The sequence below is a fragment of the Synchiropus splendidus genome, chromosome 13 (genome assembly GCF_027744825.2).
Source record: "Synchiropus splendidus isolate RoL2022-P1 chromosome 13, RoL_Sspl_1.0, whole genome shotgun sequence".
Lineage (NCBI taxonomy): Eukaryota > Metazoa > Chordata > Actinopteri > Syngnathiformes > Callionymidae > Synchiropus > Synchiropus splendidus.
Window position 1 is genome coordinate 17,239,291 of NC_071346.1, and position 15,839 is coordinate 17,255,129.

Sequence of the window (15,839 nt, forward strand, 5' to 3'; positions counted from 1 at the left end):
CTCAATCATCTGGTCGACTCGTTTCTTTGTTTCTCCTTGCTGGACACTTCTAGACTTGCACATCACCACCAAAATAGATCACAGGACCACAACACTCACCAGTGGGAATCTTCCAGCAGAAGACCATTGAGTGGACTGTAGTTTGAAGAACACAGTTGGGCAAATCCTGAGGTTTCTCCTATTCCTGAGGTGCTTCGGTGACTCCACCATGTCACTCTGGAAGTGCAGTGGTCCAATATTGAGGGCTTCTTTTTAGACCATTTGTTCAGCCAAGGAACAGTAACTCCACCTTTTATTCATGAAGTTTCCATAGCTGGGATTCAGGAGTATCCTTGTTTTGAAGTCAAGGTATCTCGAGAACAATAGACACTCTGGCCATTCGCTGATGCTCCCAGACATTGATGAGTCGTTCATTAGAATGCATAGACTGATGACTGTGATTTACAACCACGGAACATGCCATGGACCCTTCTGACTCATGGTGGCAGTTGTCCCCAACATTACCCCAACAGGAAGCACTTACTGCATCAAGGAAGCAAGTCTGTGCTGCTGTCTGGGTTGTGTTGGTGACAGATTTTGTCAAAAGAGCATCTCTTCAGCTTTCAGTCTTCAGTTGAAGAAGCCCCAGAAGAAACAACCCCAAATGGGAGCACTTATGGAAATAACCGATCATGAGTGACTCCATTTGAGGACGTCTCAAGGAGACATTTGTCAAAAAATCTTTACTTCCAGGTTGTAGTTTTGCCTGGTATAATCACCCCAACAAGTAGCACTTACTGCATTGGATAATCTAGTGAATGCTAAAGTTAGGGTAATGACAGAGGCCTGGCTTGAAAGTAACAGTGTGTAGTCACAGCGAATGGTTTTGGCAATTGAGTAACTTCTTGAAAGTTGAAAGGAAGAGCTCAGATTGGGTCAAGAGAAGGCTGAAATCATCTAGTCACCTTGAATATGACAAATGTGACTTTATTCTTGACATCATCTGCTCAGCTCTCAGTATTCTGTTGGAAAGGCCCCAGAAGAAACAACCCCAAAAGGGAGCACTTATGTGAAGTAGTTATCATGAGTGACTCCACTTGAGGATATTCCAACAGGACAGTGATAGTGCATGGATCTACACTACAATACAATACTAAATTCAGGGAAATTGTTGACTGTGGAGAATAGTGAATGGAAGTGGACACTGGTTGCCAAAGTTACCCCAACAGGAAGCACTTACTGAGTACAGAAAAACAAGCCAATGCTTCAGTTCGAGTAACCAAAGTAACTCTATCATCTGGTCGACTCGTTTCTTTGTTTCTCCTTGCTGGACACTTCTAGACTTGTACATCACCACCAAAATAGATCACGGGACCACAACACTCACCAGTGGGAATCTTCCAGCAGAAGACCATTCAGTGGACTGTAGTTTGAAGAACACAGTTGGGCACATCCTGAGGTTTCTCCTATTCCTGAGGTGCTTCAGTGACTCAACCATGTCACTCTGGAAGTGCAGTGGTCCAATATTGAGGGCTTCTTTTTAGACCAGTTGATCAGCAACAGTAACTCCACCTTTTATTCATGAAGTTTCAATAGCTGGGATTCAGGAGTATCCTTGTTTTGAAGTCAAGGTATCTCGAGAACAATAGACACTCTGGCCATTCGCTGATGCTCCCAGACATTGATGAGTCGTTCATTAGAATGCACAGACTGATGATTGTGATTTACATTCACACTTATGAGTTGCAAAGGACTACATCCAAATCGGTTTACAAAGGAATTTAACAGATATACATATATTTTTGTTGCATTCATGAAACATGAAGTTTGTAATTTGCAATGACTAAATTTGGATTTGTTTTCCCCCAAATTGATCGACTTGCCCCTCACCAAAAGTTAGCATCTGGACAAGAAAAAAATCCAGTGGAATGGCTTGGATGCTTTCTTTTCTTGGGAAAGTGGGACATCCCGCATCCATTCCCGGCTAATTCATTCTCTGAGTTTTTTGTTGTTTGCAATAGGGAGCACGTACTACACAAAGGAACGCAACTCTGAGTTGTGTTGCTGACACTTTGTGTTCGACTTGTTGTCAACATGTGAGGCTCTTGAACATTGGAAGTGGCATATTTTCCAAAAGTAATGGTTGTGACAGAGGCTTGATTTGAAGGAAACAAAATCTTTCCCGTCAATTGGAGCAAAGTGGGAAATGCCCAAAAAGTTTGGCACAACTTTGTTGTGACAGAGGTATGTGAATCGCAGCCGATCCAACTATCGAGTTTAGGGAATGTTTTCCGGTGTGAAAATTTCATCTCACCAAGGAGATGCAAGTGCGTTTAAAAAAAAAAAAAAGAAAACGAATCATTCCATCAGAAGCATTGGTGGTTCAGTGGGAGAATTCACGCCTGCCACGCGGGGGACCCGGGTTCGATTCCCGGCCAATGCATTTGTCAAATAGTTTGTTGTTTGCAACACAGAGGACGTATTGCACAACGCAACTCTGGGTTGTGTTGCTGACACTTGGAGTTCACATGTGAGGCTTTTGACCATTGCAAGTTTCAGAATATTACGAGGTGGCAAAAAGCATGAAAGCCAACGCTCACATTGAGAGCCTGCCTGCCTTGCAGAATCACCCAAGCAAATATCCATCACTGCAATAGAAGTGGTCTATATTCCAAATGTTAGGGTTGTGACAGAGACTAGACTTGAAGGAAACCAAAATTTTCTCATGAATTGGAGTAAAGTGGAAAATGCCGCAATTGTCTATCACAAGCTTCTTTCGACTCCATTGCACTGCCAGACGAGTGAACCATCTTTGGGTGGTGTCCGGTGGAATGTCAGCCGCGTCCTTTACCGACATATGTGAAGAAAAGAAGAGATACTCCCCGTAGGGGAATCGAACCCCGGTCTTCCGCGTGACAGGCGGAGATACTGTCCACTATACTAACGAGGACTTGAAAGTGTTGTTTTCTACAGAGGTATGTGAATCTCAGCTGGTCCAAGTATCGCTTCAAGGGAAGGTTTTCCAGTGTGAAGCAACAGACTTGTTCAAAATCAATCATTTGGTCAATACCTCTGTACAATTCAGTTGTGTGGCCATTCTTGACATCATCTTCTCAGCTCTCAGTATTCTGTTGGAAAGGCCCCAGAAGAAACAACCCCAAAAGGGAGCACTTATGGGAAGTAGTTATCATGAGTGACTCCACTTGAGGATATTCCAACAGGACAGTGATAGTGCATGGATCTCCACTACAATACTAAATTCAGGGAAATTGTTGACTGTGAAGAATAGTGAATGGAAGTGGACACTGGTTGCCAAAGTTACCCCAACAGGAAGCACTTACTGAGTACAGAAAAACAAGCCAATGCTTCAGTTCGAGTAACCAAAGTAACTCTATCATCTGGTCGACTCGTTTCTTTGTTTCTCCTTGCTGGACACTTCTAGACTTGTACATCACCACCAAAATAGATCACAGGACCACAACACTCACCAGTGGGAATCTTCCAGCAGAAGACCATTCAGTGGACTGTAGTTTGAAGAACACAGTTGGGCACATCCTGAGGTTTCTCCTATTCCTGAGGTGCTTCAGTGACTCAACCATGTCACTCTGGAAGTGCAGTGGTCCAATATTGAGGGCTTCTTTTTAGACCATTTGTTCAGCCAAGGAACAGTAACTCCACCTTTTATTCATGAAGTTTCCATAGCTGGGATTCAGGAGTATCCTTGTTTTGAAGTCAAGGTATCTCGAGAACAATAGACACTCTGGCCATTCGCTGATGCTCCCAGACATTGATGAGTCGTTCATTAGAATGCATAGACTGATGACTGTGATTTACAACCACGGAACATGCCATGGACCCTTCTGACTCATGGTGGCAGTTGTCCCCAACATTACCCCAACAGGAAGCACTTACTGCATCAAGGAAGCAAGTCTGTGCTGCTGTCTGGGTTGTGTTGGTGACAGATTTTGTCAAAAGAGCATCTCTTCAGCTTTCAGTCTTCAGTTGAAGAAGCCCCAGAAGAAACAACCCCAAATGGGAGCACTTATGGAAATAACCGATCATGAGTGACTCCATTTGAGGACGTCTCAAGGAGACATTTGTCAAAAAATCTTTACTTCCAGGTTGTAGTTTTGCCTGGTATAATCACCCCAACAAGTAGCACTTACTGCATTGGATAATCTAGTGAATGCTAAAGTTAGGGTAATGACAGAGGCCTGGCTTGAAAGTAACAGTGTGTAGTCACAGCGAATGGTTTTGGCAATTGAGTAACTTCTTGAAAGTTGAAAGGAAGAGCTCAGATTGGGTCAAGAGAAGGCTGAAATCATCTAGTCACCTTGAATATGACAAATGTGACTTTATTCTTGACATCATCTGCTCAGCTCTCAGTATTCTGTTGGAAAGGCCCCAGAAGAAACAACCCCAAAAGGGAGCACTTATGTGAAGTAGTTATCATGAGTGACTCCACTTGAGGATATTCCAACAGGACAGTGATAGTGCATGGATCTACACTACAATACAATACTAAATTCAGGGAAATTGTTGACTGTGGAGAATAGTGAATGGAAGTGGACACTGGTTGCCAAAGTTACCCCAACAGGAAGCACTTACTGAGTACAGAAAAACAAGCCAATGCTTCAGTTCGAGTAACCAAAGTAACTCAATCATCTGGTCGACTCGTTTCTTTGTTTCTCCTTGCTGGACACTTCTAGACTTGCACATCACCACCAAAATAGATCACAGGACCACAACACTCACCAGTGGGAATCTTCCAGCAGAAGACCATTCAGTGGACTGTAGTTTGAAGAACACAGTTGGGCAAATCCTGAGGTTTCTCCTATTCCTGAGGTGCTTCGGTGACTCCACCATGTCACTCTGGAAGTGCAGTGGTCCAATATTGAGGGCTTCTTTTTAGACCAGTTGTTCAGCAACAGTAACTCCACCTTTTATTCATGAAGTTTCAATAGCTGGGATTCAGGAGTATCCTTGTTTTGAAGTCAAGGTTTCTCTAGAACAATAGACACTCTGGCCATTCGCTGATGCTCCCAAACATTGATGAGTCGTTCATTAGAATGCACAGACTAATGATTCTGATTTACATTCACACTTATGAGTTGCAAAGGACTACATCCAAATCGGTTTACAAAGGAATTTAACAGATATACATATATTTTTGTTGCATTCATGAAACATGAAGTTTGTAATTTGCAATGACTAAATTTGGATTTGTTTTCCCCCAAATTGATCGACTTGCCCCTCACCAAAAGTTAGCATCTGGACAAGAAAAAAATCCAGTGGAATGGCTTGGATGCTTTCTTTTCTTGGGAAAGTGGGACATCCCGCATCCATTCCCGGCTAATGCATTCTCTGAGTTGTTTGTTGTTTGCAATAGGGAGCACGTACTACACAAAGGAACGCAACTCTGAGTTGTGTTGCTGACACTTTGTGTTCGACTTGTTGTCAACATGTGAGGCTCTTGAACATTGGAAGTGGCATATTTTCCAAAAGTAATGGTTGTGACAGAGGCTTGATTTGAAGGAAACAAAATCTTTCCCGTCAATTGGAGCAAAGTGGGAAATGCCCAAAAAGTTTGGCACAACTTTGTTGTGACAGAGGTATGTGAATCGCAGCCGATCCAACTATCGAGTTTAGGGAATGTTTTCCGGTGTGAAAATTTCATCTCACCAAGGAGATGCAAGTGCGTTTAAAAAAAAAAAAAAGAAAACGAATCATTCCATCAGAAGCATTGGTGGTTCAGTGGGAGAATTCACGCCTGCCACGCGGGGGACCCGGGTTCGATTCCCGGCCAATGCATTTGTCAAATAGTTTGTTGTTTGCAACACAGAGGACGTATTGCACAACGCAACTCTGGGTTGTGTTGCTGACACTTGGAGTTCACATGTGAGGCTTTTGACCATTGCAAGTTTCAGAATATTACGAGGTGGCAAAAAGCATGAAAGCCAACGCTCACATTGAGAGCCTGCCTGCCTTGCAGAATCACCCAAGCAAATATCCATCACTGCAATAGAAGTGGTCTATATTCCAAATGTTAGGGTTGTGACAGAGACTAGACTTGAAGGAAACCAAAATTTTCTCATGAATTGGAGTAAAGTGGAAAATGCCGCAATTGTCTATCACAAGCTTCTTTCGACTCCATTGCACTGCCAGACGAGTGAACCATCTTTGGGTGGTGTCCGGTGGAATGTCAGCCGCGTCCTTTACCGACATATGTGAAGAAAAGAAGAGATACTCCCCGTCGGGGAATCGAACCCCGGTCTTCCGCGTGACAGGCGGAGATACTGTCCACTATACTAACGAGGACTTGAAAGTGTTGTTTTCTACAGAGGTATGTGAATCTCAGCTGGTCCAAGTATCGCTTTAAGGGAAGGTTTTCCAGTGTGAAGCAACAGACTTGTTCAAAATCAATCATTTGGCCAATACCTCTGTACAATTCAGTTGTGTGGCCATTCTTGACATCATCTTCTCAGCTCTCAGTATTCTGTTGGAAAGGCCCCAGAAGAAACAACCCCAAAAGGGAGCACTTATGGGAAGTAGTTTTCATGAGTGACTCCACTTGAGGATATTCCAACAGGACAGTGATAGTGCATGGATCTCCACTACAATACTAAATTCAGGGAAATTGTTGACTGTGGAGAATAGTGAATGGAAGTGGACACTGGTTGCCAAAGTTACCCCAACAGGAAGCACTTACTGAGTACAGAAAAACAAGTCAATGCTTCAGTTCGAGTAACCAAAGTAACTCTATCATCTGGTCGACTCGTTTCTTTGTTTCTCCTTGCTGGACACTTCTAGACTTGTACATCACCACCAAAAATAGATCACAGGACCACAACACTCACCAGTGGGAATCTTCCAGCAGAAGACCATTCAATGGACTGTAGTTTGAAGAACACAGTTGGGCACATCCTGAGGTTTCTCCTATTCCTGAGGTGCTTCAGTGACTCAACCATGTCACTCTGGAAGTGCAGTGGTCCAATATTGAGGGCTTCTTTTTAGACCATTTGTTCAGCCAAGGAACAGTAACTCCACCTTTTATTCATGAAGTTTCCATAGCTGGGATTCAGGAGTATCCTTGTTTTGAAGTCAAGGTATCTCGAGAACAATAGACACTCTGGCCATTCGCTGATGCTCCCAGACATTGATGAGTCGTTCATTAGAATGCATAGACTGATGACTGTGATTTACAACCACGGAACATGCCATGGACCCTTCTGACTCATGGTGGCAGTTGTCCCCAACATTACCCCAACAGGAAGCACTTACTGCATCAAGGAAGCAAGTCTGTGCTGCTGTCTGGGTTGTGTTGGTGACAGATTTTGTCAAAAGAGCATCTCTTCAGCTTTCAGTCTTCAGTTGAAGAAGCCCCAGAAGAAACAACCCCAAATGGGAGCACTTATGGAAATAACCGATCATGAGTGACTCCATTTGAGGACGTCTCAAGGAGACATTTGTCAAAAAATCTTTACTTCCAGGTTGTAGTTTTGCCTGGTATAATCACCCCAACAAGTAGCACTTACTGCATTGGATAATCTAGTGAATGCTAAAGTTAGGGTAATGACAGAGGCCTGGCTTGAAAGTAACAGTGTGTAGTCACAGCGAATGGTTTTGGCAATTGAGTAACTTCTTGAAAGTTGAAAGGAAGAGCTCAGATTGGGTCAAGAGAAGGCTGAAATCATCTAGTCACCTTGAATATGACAAATGTGACTTTATTCTTGACATCATCTGCTCAGCTCTCAGTATTCTGTTGGAAAGGCCCCAGAAGAAACAACCCCAAAAGGGAGCACTTATGTGAAGTAGTTATCATGAGTGACTCCACTTGAGGATATTCCAACAGGACAGTGATAGTGCATGGATCTACACTACAATACAATACTAAATTCAGGGAAATTGTTGACTGTGGAGAATAGTGAATGGAAGTGGACACTGGTTGCCAAAGTTACCCCAACAGGAAGCACTTACTGAGAACAGAAAAACAAGCCAATGCTTCAGTTCGAGTAACCAAAGTAACTCTATCATCTGGTCAACTCGTTTCTTTGTTTCTCCTTGCTGGACACTTCTAGACTTGTACATCACCACCAAAATAGATCACAGGACCACAACACTCACCAGTGGGAATCTTCCAGCAGAAGACCATTCAGTGGACTGTAGTTTGAAGAACACAGTTGGGCAAATCCTGAGGTTTCTCCTATTCCTGAGGTGCTTCAGTGACTCAACCATGTCACTCTGGAAGTGCAGTGGTCCAATATTGAGGGCTTCTTTTTAGACCATTTGTTCAGCCAAGGAACAGTAACTCCACCTTTTATTCATGAAGTTTCCATAGCTGGGATTCAGGAGTATCCTTGTTTTGAAGTCAAGGTATCTCGAGAACAATAGACACTCTGGCCATTCGCTGATGCTCCCAGACATTGATGAGTCGTTCATTAGAATGCATAGACTGATGACTGTGATTTACAACCACGGAACATGCCATGGACCCTTCTGACTCATGGTGGCAGTTGTCCCCAACATTACCCCAACAGGAAGCACTTACTGCATCAAGGAAGCAAGTCTGTGCTGCTGTCTGGGTTGTGTTGGTGACAGATTTTGTCAAAAGAGCATCTCTTCAGCTTTCAGTCTTCAGTTGAAGAAGCCCCAGAAGAAACAACCCCAAATGGGAGCACTTATGGAAATAACCGATCATGAGTGACTCCATTTGAGGACGTCTCAAGGAGACATTTGTCAAAAAATCTTTACTTCCAGGTTGTAGTTTTGCCTGGTATAATCACCCCAACAAGTAGCACTTACTGCATTGGATAAACTAGTGAATGCTAAAGTTAGGGTAATGACAGAGGCCTGGCTTGAAAGTAACAGTGTGTAGTCACAGCGAATGGTTTTGGCAATTGAGTAACTTCTTGAAAGTTGAAAGGAAGAGCTCAGATTGGGTCAAGAGAAGGCTGAAATCATCTAGTCACCTTGAATATGACAAATGTGACTTTATTCTTGACATCATCTGCTCAGCTCTCAGTATCCTGTTGGAAAGGCCCCAGAAGAAACAACCCCAAAAGGGAGCACTTATGTGAAGTAGTTATCATGAGTGACTCCACTTGAGGATATTCCAACAGGACAGTGATAGTGCATGGATCTACACTACAATACAATACTAAATTCAGGGAAATTGTTGACTGTGGAGAATAGTGAATGGAAGTGGACACTGGTTGCCAAAGTTACCCCAACAGGAAGCACTTACTGAGTACAGAAAAACAAGCCAATGCTTCAGTTCGAGTAACCAAAGTAACTCAATCATCTGGTCGACTCGTTTCTTTGTTTCTCCTTGCTGGACACTTCTAGACTTGCACATCACCACCAAAATAGATCACAGGACCACAACACTCACCAGTGGGAATCTTCCAGCAGAAGACCATTGAGTGGACTGTAGTTTGAAGAACACAGTTGGGCAAATCCTGAGGTTTCTCCTATTCCTGAGGTGCTTCGGTGACTCCACCATGTCACTCTGGAAGTGCAGTGGTCCAATATTGAGGGCTTCTTTTTAGACCAGTTGTTCAGCAACAGTAACTCCACCTTTTATTCATGAAGTTTCAATAGCTGGGATTCAGGAGTATCCTTGTTTTGAAGTCAAGGTTTCTCTAGAACAATAGACACTCTGGCCATTCGCTGATGCTCCCAAACATTGATGAGTCGTTCATTAGAATGCACAGACTAATGATTCTGATTTACATTCACACTTATGAGTTGCAAAGGACTACATCCAAATCGGTTTACAAAGGAATTTAACAGATATACATATATTTTTGTTGCATTCATGAAACATGAAGTTTGTAATTTGCAATGACTAAATTTGGATTTGTTTTCCCCCAAATTGATCGACTTGCCCCTCACCAAAAGTTAGCATCTGGACAAGAAAAAAATCCAGTGGAATGGCTTGGATGCTTTCTTTTCTTGGGAAAGTGGGACATCCCGCATCCATTCCCGGCTAATTCATTCTCTGAGTTGTTTGTTGTTTGCAATAGGGAGCACGTACTACACAAAGGAACGCAACTCTGAGTTGTGTTGCTGACACTTTGTGTTCGACTTGTTGTCAACATGTGAGGCTCTTGAACATTGGAAGTGGCATATTTTCCAAAAGTAATGGTTGTGACAGAGGCTTGATTTGAAGGAAACAAAATCTTTCCCGTCAATTGGAGCAAAGTGGGAAATGCCCAAAAAGTTTGGCACAACTTTGTTGTGACAGAGGTATGTGAATCGCAGCCGATCCAACTATCGAGTTTAGGGAATGTTTTCCGGTGTGAAAATTTCATCTCACCAAGGAGATGCAAGTGCGTTTAAAAAAAAAAAAAAGAAAACGAATCATTCCATCAGAAGCATTGGTGGTTCAGTGGGAGAATTCACGCCTGCCACGCGGGGGACCCGGGTTCGATTCCCGGCCAATGCATTTGTCAAATAGTTTGTTGTTTGCAACACAGAGGACGTATTGCACAACGCAACTCTGGGTTGTGTTGCTGACACTTGGAGTTCACATGTGAGGCTTTTGACCATTTGACCAAGTTTCAGAATATTACGAGGTGGCAAAAAGCATGAAAGCCAACGCTCACATTGAGAGCCTGCCTGCCTTGCAGAATCACCCAAGCAAATATCCATCACTGCAATAGAAGTGGTCTATATTCCAAATGTTAGGGTTGTGACAGAGACTAGACTTGAAGGAAACCAAAATTTTCTCATGAATTGGAGTAAAGTGGAAAATGCCGCAATTGTCTATCACAAGCTTCTTTCGACTCCATTGCACTGCCAGACGAGTGAACCATCTTTGGGTGGTGTCCGGTGGAATGTCAGCCGCGTCCTTTACCGACATATGTGAAGAAAAGAAGAGATACTCCCCGTCGGGGAATCGAACCCCGGTCTTCCGCGTGACAGGCGGAGATACTGTCCACTATACTAACGAGGACTTGAAAGTGTTGTTTTCTACAGAGGTATGTGAATCTCAGCTGGTCCAAGTATCGCTTTAAGGGAAGGTTTTCCAGTGTGAAGCAACAGACTTGTTCAAAATCAATCATTTGGCCAATACCTCTGTACAATTCAGTTGTGTGGCCATTCTTGACATCATCTTCTCAGCTCTCAGTATTCTGTTGGAAAGGCCCCAGAAGAAACAACCCCAAAAGGGAGCACTTATGGGAAGTAGTTTTCATGAGTGACTCCACTTGAGGATATTCCAACAGGACAGTGATAGTGCATGGATCTCCACTACAATACTAAATTCAGGGAAATTGTTGACTGTGGAGAATAGTGAATGGAAGTGGACACTGGTTGCCAAAGTTACCCCAACAGGAAGCACTTACTGAGTACAGAAAAACAAGTCAATGCTTCAGTTCGAGTAACCAAAGTAACTCTATCATCTGGTCGACTCGTTTCTTTGTTTCTCCTTGCTGGACACTTCTAGACTTGTACATCACCACCAAAAATAGATCACAGGACCACAACACTCACCAGTGGGAATCTTCCAGCAGAAGACCATTCAATGGACTGTAGTTTGAAGAACACAGTTGGGCACATCCTGAGGTTTCTCCTATTCCTGAGGTGCTTCAGTGACTCAACCATGTCACTCTGGAAGTGCAGTGGTCCAATATTGAGGGCTTCTTTTTAGACCATTTGTTCAGCCAAGGAACAGTAACTCCACCTTTTATTCATGAAGTTTCCATAGCTGGGATTCAGGAGTATCCTTGTTTTGAAGTCAAGGTATCTCGAGAACAATAGACACTCTGGCCATTCGCTGATGCTCCCAGACATTGATGAGTCGTTCATTAGAATGCATAGACTGATGACTGTGATTTACAACCACGGAACATGCCATGGACCCTTCTGACTCATGGTGGCAGTTGTCCCCAACATTACCCCAACAGGAAGCACTTACTGCATCAAGGAAGCAAGTCTGTGCTGCTGTCTGGGTTGTGTTGGTGACAGATTTTGTCAAAAGAGCATCTCTTCAGCTTTCAGTCTTCAGTTGAAGAAGCCCCAGAAGAAACAACCCCAAATGGGAGCACTTATGGAAATAACCGATCATGAGTGACTCCATTTGAGGACGTCTCAAGGAGACATTTGTCAAAAAATCTTTACTTCCAGGTTGTAGTTTTGCCTGGTATAATCACCCCAACAAGTAGCACTTACTGCATTGGATAATCTAGTGAATGCTAAAGTTAGGGTAATGACAGAGGCCTGGCTTGAAAGTAACAGTGTGTAGTCACAGCGAATGGTTTTGGCAATTGAGTAACTTCTTGAAAGTTGAAAGGAAGAGCTCAGATTGGGTCAAGAGAAGGCTGAAATCATCTAGTCACCTTGAATATGACAAATGTGACTTTATTCTTGACATCATCTGCTCAGCTCTCAGTATTCTGTTGGAAAGGCCCCAGAAGAAACAACCCCAAAAGGGAGCACTTATGTGAAGTAGTTATCATGAGTGACTCCACTTGAGGATATTCCAACAGGACAGTGATAGTGCATGGATCTACACTACAATACAATACTAAATTCAGGGAAATTGTTGACTGTGGAGAATAGTGAATGGAAGTGGACACTGGTTGCCAAAGTTACCCCAACAGGAAGCACTTACTGAGAACAGAAAAACAAGCCAATGCTTCAGTTCGAGTAACCAAAGTAACTCTATCATCTGGTCAACTCGTTTCTTTGTTTCTCCTTGCTGGACACTTCTAGACTTGTACATCACCACCAAAATAGATCACAGGACCACAACACTCACCAGTGGGAATCTTCCAGCAGAAGACCATTCAGTGGACTGTAGTTTGAAGAACACAGTTGGGCAAATCCTGAGGTTTCTCCTATTCCTGAGGTGCTTCAGTGACTCAACCATGTCACTCTGGAAGTGCAGTGGTCCAATATTGAGGGCTTCTTTTTAGACCATTTGTTCAGCCAAGGAACAGTAACTCCACCTTTTATTCATGAAGTTTCCATAGCTGGGATTCAGGAGTATCCTTGTTTTGAAGTCAAGGTATCTCGAGAACAATAGACACTCTGGCCATTCGCTGATGCTCCCAGACATTGATGAGTCGTTCATTAGAATGCATAGACTGATGACTGTGATTTACAACCACGGAACATGCCATGGACCCTTCTGACTCATGGTGGCAGTTGTCCCCAACATTACCCCAACAGGAAGCACTTACTGCATCAAGGAAGCAAGTCTGTGCTGCTGTCTGGGTTGTGTTGGTGACAGATTTTGTCAAAAGAGCATCTCTTCAGCTTTCAGTCTTCAGTTGAAGAAGCCCCAGAAGAAACAACCCCAAATGGGAGCACTTATGGAAATAACCGATCATGAGTGACTCCATTTGAGGACGTCTCAAGGAGACATTTGTCAAAAAATCTTTACTTCCAGGTTGTAGTTTTGCCTGGTATAATCACCCCAACAAGTAGCACTTACTGCATTGGATAAACTAGTGAATGCTAAAGTTAGGGTAATGACAGAGGCCTGGCTTGAAAGTAACAGTGTGTAGTCACAGCGAATGGTTTTGGCAATTGAGTAACTTCTTGAAAGTTGAAAGGAAGAGCTCAGATTGGGTCAAGAGAAGGCTGAAATCATCTAGTCACCTTGAATATGACAAATGTGACTTTATTCTTGACATCATCTGCTCAGCTCTCAGTATCCTGTTGGAAAGGCCCCAGAAGAAACAACCCCAAAAGGGAGCACTTATGTGAAGTAGTTATCATGAGTGACTCCACTTGAGGATATTCCAACAGGACAGTGATAGTGCATGGATCTACACTACAATACAATACTAAATTCAGGGAAATTGTTGACTGTGGAGAATAGTGAATGGAAGTGGACACTGGTTGCCAAAGTTACCCCAACAGGAAGCACTTACTGAGTACAGAAAAACAAGCCAATGCTTCAGTTCGAGTAACCAAAGTAACTCAATCATCTGGTCGACTCGTTTCTTTGTTTCTCCTTGCTGGACACTTCTAGACTTGCACATCACCACCAAAATAGATCACAGGACCACAACACTCACCAGTGGGAATCTTCCAGCAGAAGACCATTGAGTGGACTGTAGTTTGAAGAACACAGTTGGGCAAATCCTGAGGTTTCTCCTATTCCTGAGGTGCTTCGGTGACTCCACCATGTCACTCTGGAAGTGCAGTGGTCCAATATTGAGGGCTTCTTTTTAGACCAGTTGTTCAGCAACAGTAACTCCACCTTTTATTCATGAAGTTTCAATAGCTGGGATTCAGGAGTATCCTTGTTTTGAAGTCAAGGTTTCTCTAGAACAATAGACACTCTGGCCATTCGCTGATGCTCCCAAACATTGATGAGTCGTTCATTAGAATGCACAGACTAATGATTCTGATTTACATTCACACTTATGAGTTGCAAAGGACTACATCCAAATCGGTTTACAAAGGAATTTAACAGATATACATATATTTTTGTTGCATTCATGAAACATGAAGTTTGTAATTTGCAATGACTAAATTTGGATTTGTTTTCCCCCAAATTGATCGACTTGCCCCTCACCAAAAGTTAGCATCTGGACAAGAAAAAAATCCAGTGGAATGGCTTGGATGCTTTCTTTTCTTGGGAAAGTGGGACATCCCGCATCCATTCCCGGCTAATGCATTCTCTGAGTTGTTTGTTGTTTGCAATAGGGAGCACGTACTACACAAAGGAACGCAACTCTGAGTTGTGTTGCTGACACTTTGTGTTCGACTTGTTGTCAACATGTGAGGCTCTTGAACATTGGAAGTGGCATATTTTCCAAAAGTAATGGTTGTGACAGAGGCTTGATTTGAAGGAAACAAAATCTTTCCCGTCAATTGGAGCAAAGTGGGAAATGCCCAAAAAGTTTGGCACAACTTTGTTGTGACAGAGGTATGTGAATCGCAGCCGATCCAACTATCGAGTTTAGGGAATGTTTTCCGGTGTGAAAATTTCATCTCACCAAGGAGATGCAAGTGCGTTTAAAAAAAAAAAAAAGAAAACGAATCATTCCATCAGAAGCATTGGTGGTTCAGTGGGAGAATTCACGCCTGCCACGCGGGGGACCCGGGTTCGATTCCCGGCCAATGCATTTGTCAAATAGTTTGTTGTTTGCAACACAGAGGACGTATTGCACAACGCAACTCTGGGTTGTGTTGCTGACACTTGGAGTTCACATGTGAGGCTTTTGACCATTTGACCAAGTTTCAGAATATTACGAGGTGGCAAAAAGCATGAAAGCCAACGCTCACATTGAGAGCCTGCCTGCCTTGCAGAATCACCCAAGCAAATATCCATCACTGCAATAGAAGTGGTCTATATTCCAAATGTTAGGGTTGTGACAGAGACTAGACTTGAAGGAAACCAAAATTTTCTCATGAATTGGAGTAAAGTGGAAAATGCCGCAATTGTCTATCACAAGCTTCTTTCGACTCCATTGCACTGCCAGACGAGTGAACCATCTTTGGGTGGTGTCCGGTGGAATGTCAGCCGCGTCCTTTACCGACATATGTGAAGAAAAGAAGAGATACTCCCCGTAGGGGAATCGAACCCCGGTCTTCCGCGTGACAGGCGGAGATACTGTCCACTATACTAACGAGGACTTGAAAGTGTTGTTTTCTACAGAGGTATGTGAATCTCAGCTGGTCCAAGTATCGCTTTAAGGGAAGGTTTTCCAGTGTGAAGCAACAGACTTGTTAAAAATCAATCATTTGGCCAATACCTCTGTACAATTCAGTTGTGTGGCCATTCTTGACATCATCTTCTCAGCTCTCAGTATTCTGTTGGAAAGGCCCCAGAAGAAACAACCCCAAAAGGGAGCACTTATGGGAAGTAGTTATCATGAGTGACTCCACTTGAGGATATT

At 43.2% G+C, this 15,839-nt stretch overlaps 6 non-coding genes across 6 annotated transcripts; 4 read left to right on the forward strand and 2 right to left on the reverse strand.

Annotated features, from left to right (window-relative positions):
- The first annotated feature begins 2,351 nt into the window (after nt 1-2,351).
- On the forward strand, nt 2,352-2,422 carry trnag-gcc (transfer RNA glycine (anticodon GCC)). Its single transcript has one exon. It is a non-coding gene; the product is annotated as a tRNA-Gly (tRNA).
- Nucleotides 2,423-5,719: 3,297 nt separating this feature from the next.
- trnag-gcc (transfer RNA glycine (anticodon GCC)) lies at nt 5,720-5,790 on the forward strand. Its single transcript has one exon. It is a non-coding gene; the product is annotated as a tRNA-Gly (tRNA).
- A 435-nt stretch (nt 5,791-6,225) lies between these two features.
- Nucleotides 6,226-6,297, reverse strand: trnad-guc (transfer RNA aspartic acid (anticodon GUC)). Its single transcript has one exon. It is a non-coding gene; the product is annotated as a tRNA-Asp (tRNA).
- A 4,058-nt stretch (nt 6,298-10,355) lies between these two features.
- Nucleotides 10,356-10,426, forward strand: trnag-gcc (transfer RNA glycine (anticodon GCC)). The gene has a single exon. It is a non-coding gene; the product is annotated as a tRNA-Gly (tRNA).
- A 438-nt stretch (nt 10,427-10,864) lies between these two features.
- Nucleotides 10,865-10,936, reverse strand: trnad-guc (transfer RNA aspartic acid (anticodon GUC)). The gene has a single exon. It is a non-coding gene; the product is annotated as a tRNA-Asp (tRNA).
- Nucleotides 10,937-14,994: 4,058 nt separating this feature from the next.
- trnag-gcc (transfer RNA glycine (anticodon GCC)) lies at nt 14,995-15,065 on the forward strand. The gene has a single exon. It is a non-coding gene; the product is annotated as a tRNA-Gly (tRNA).
- The last annotated feature ends 774 nt before the right edge of the window (nt 15,066-15,839 follow it).